The 3,595-nt window shown below is 38.4% G+C and overlaps 1 pseudogene; it reads left to right on the top strand.

Annotated features, from left to right (window-relative positions):
- Window positions 1-215: 215 nt before the first annotated feature.
- On the top strand, window positions 216-3,206 carry LOC129715695 (tumor necrosis factor ligand superfamily member 6-like; annotated as a pseudogene).
- Window positions 3,207-3,595: the final 389 nt, after the last annotated feature.

Below are 3,595 nucleotides of genomic sequence, written 5' to 3' on the forward strand. Positions count from 1 at the left end.
GCTGGAAATTCTGATGGATTCAGTGCAAGTGTTTGACTGGGTGTATTTATACAAAAAGGTTCTCAGGGGTACAGGTGGAATGTTTAGTCTTTCACCATGACCGTGACTGGTTGGGAAAGTCACTTTGCAGTTTTCCACTTGGTTTAGGAGGTGGTCAGGACCAAGTGTGGGTACTACCCTAACGACCGGGCTTCACAATATATAAGAAACTCCCATGTTGAGTGTCACAGCAGTAGGACGCATGAGGGACTGAAGGTTGGCGAGTTACCCTGCAGTGAACTCAAGCAAGAACACTGCGTTAAGGGGGCCAGCTATTGAAGGCCGCTGAGCAGCACTTTGGATCAGAAGCTGATCATGGAAGATCGTTATCGGCCAGCACAGATTTACACTGTGGATGGCAATCCCAATCTCTCTCGGTATCCCAATGCGTCTACGCCCCCAGTGTTGCCACCAAGGCAGAAGCAACTTAAGAAGGACTGGCAGAAAGTATGTACGGTTGCAATACTGATCCTATCGTTAATAATACTGGCGTGTCTGGCACTGGGCACCACATACTTAATTCAACTCAAGATGCAATTCGAGAAAATCAAACAGGTTCGCACTCTTTTCTATATGTTACACTGAATGACAAAAATACTTTTGCTGACTTTAAAGCAGAAATTGAAAGCAATCTTTTTCTTGATTTTATTAGGTTCAGAAAGAGGAAAGTTCACCGGCAAAGATGGTTGGTGAGTATAATCTTGGATTAATTATCATGCGTGACAGAGAATTTTATATCAGAGTTTGCAATCTACTGAATTAATCGATCAGAACCTGTTACCTGGAATTAACTGTCATTCTTTTAAACCCAATTGGATTCTGAACTATGTAGACAGGGGCATTATTTTTGACTTTTCACTATTATTGTCAGTTTATTTGTTGTTTGGTATTATATTTTAAATATATATAACATAATAAGATATATATATTATATTATATATTTTTTACTCTTATTATATTATATATAATATATATAGATCTAGTGCCCACCCACCGATCGTAATATATATCTAATATATATATATATATATAGATATATATCCCAGTTGAGAGTATAGATATCTCTTATTATATTACATATTTTAGATGTTATATAGATATATATATGCTACATTTCTACATTTAATATATAAAAAACAAACAAATAAAAACAATTTAATATACATATACACACACCACACACACACACACACACACACACACACACAAACACACACACACACACACACGCACACACACATACAAACACACACACACACACACACACACACACACACACACACACACACACACACACACACACACACCCACACACACACACACACATGTATATATATATATATATATATATATTCTCCAAATTTTTTCTGTTATGGGTTTTACAGGGTACTTTGTTTATATATCAGTTGTGCCGCTGCAAGTAAGAATTTAATTGTTCTGTTTCGGGAGATACGACAATAAAACACTCTTGATTTTATGATCCAAAAAGGGGAAACCTTTTGCCAACTGATTGGACACAAATTGAGACTGAACAACAGGCAGAAATAATATTACGATGCAGGCAGTTCCGTTATTAAACACACGAGTGTCGACAACTTTCAAAAACAAATTGTGAATAGTGCGAGTTTTTCATTTCTTTCCAAATGTTAATTCACTTTGAAAGTTGGTGCTAATTTGAATTTGAATTGCTCACTACCATTTTGCCCGATCCAAAGAGATTCTTTCTCATCAAGAACGTTGGCAATGACTGCTCCGTTTACTGTAATTCCTTGTTTCTAACTTTGCTTTTGTTCTTATCAGGGGGTCCGAAGGTACAGAGTTCCCAACATTTTGCTGCACATCTCACAGGTCAGTGAATAACCCAGCCTAGGAAATGGATTTGGGGTTGGTCTGAAGGCCAATAACATGTGGGATGGGAGTTCAAGGCAAAGGGTATTCAATAATTGTCAGTTGGCAGTGTAGTAGTTGTGTCCATGGTTGTAATAGTATGAAGCTTAGAGTAAAGGATTAAGGTTTATCATTATTGCTGTAGATCTTAGATCTAAGTGCTAGAGTAACTCAGCAAGCCAGGCAGCATCTCTGGAGAACATAGATAGGTGCCCATCCTTGTTCTCCGGCTATATTGGCCTGACCCGTTGAATTACTCCAGCACTTTGTGTCTTTCTTTGATATAAACCAACATCAGCAGTTCTTTGAGATCTTGAATGGTTCTGAATTATTACCAAGAGAGCAATACAATGAAGGAAGGCACCAAATGCTGGAGTAACTCGCGGGGTCAGGCAGCATCTCTGCCTCCCTGTAGAACATGGATAGGTGACGTTTTCACAAGAGTGCTGGAGTAACTCAGCGGGTCAGGCAGCATCTCTGGAGAAACATGGGTATGTGGCATATCTGGTTGGGACCCTTCTTCAGACCAGAAAGGTTATCTATTCATGTTTTCCAGGGATGCTGCCTGATCCCCCGAGTTACTCCAGCACTTTGTGGGTTTTTTTTGTAAGCCAGCATTTGCAGTTCCTCGTGTCTCCACAATGAAGGAGGGTGCCTTCCCTCAGGTGAGACCAACTATGTTTCAATTCTACCATTAGCCTTAAGAGCTACATCTACAGTAAACTCATTATGTTAGCCCTAAGAGCTATATCTACTATTTTACGCAAGAACAAAAATCAATGGAAAAGATGCTTTTCATGTGCATATAATAATTATGCAATACATTTTCCAGTTATCATTATCATACCCATACATTAGTGATATTTACATTGACTTTAATGCTTCATTTATACAATCTCTTGGTTTGAAGAGGATGCTGTTCATTAAGAATTCAAAAGACACTGCTGTGGGATGCCACCGATGGCCAATGCCTTCACACGTGGAATCCGTTACAAAGAAGGCGCTTTGATCATCGACGATCCTGGCTACTTTGCAAATCTACTCAAAATCTACTTCCGAGGGCCTGAATGCAAATCGCACACTCTGCTGCACAGACACGGTCTTTCAAACGAAACAAAACTCTTTCCTGCTGATTTCACTCTCATGGTAGCCAGAAAGCACACTTGTATTGCCCCGAGAGCAGGAGTTTCTGGTCAAGGAACAGTTTTCAAACAGGAATATTTAATTACAGAAAGGAGATCACGTATATGTGCCCCCCACACCAGGTGTCAAAATCCAATGTTAGTTACAGATTGATGATCAATTTTACACTTTTTTTTGGACTACAATAAGCTTTAGTTTAGGCCAGTCATATATAAATTACTATCTACGTCCTATGGATAATAGGCCTATTTTAAACTTTAAGTTATTTTTTTTTGCGTATGATATGCACAGGGTAACCATGGTGTCTAATCAGGCATTGAATATGAAACCCAATTTGAATATGTATATATATATTGGAAATATATAGCGAAAAAAAAACATACACATACACGCGCACACACACTTTATTGGACTACATAAGCGTTAATTTTATACCAGTCATTTGAATTCATCTATTCCTTTGGATCTATAGGCCTATTTACCTGAGTAAGTATCAAGTTTTACTTTATGATATTTAGGAATTCGG

Source organism: Leucoraja erinacea, unplaced genomic scaffold, assembly GCF_028641065.1.
Source record: "Leucoraja erinacea ecotype New England unplaced genomic scaffold, Leri_hhj_1 Leri_1327S, whole genome shotgun sequence".
In the NCBI taxonomy this organism is placed as follows: domain Eukaryota; kingdom Metazoa; phylum Chordata; class Chondrichthyes; order Rajiformes; family Rajidae; genus Leucoraja; species Leucoraja erinaceus.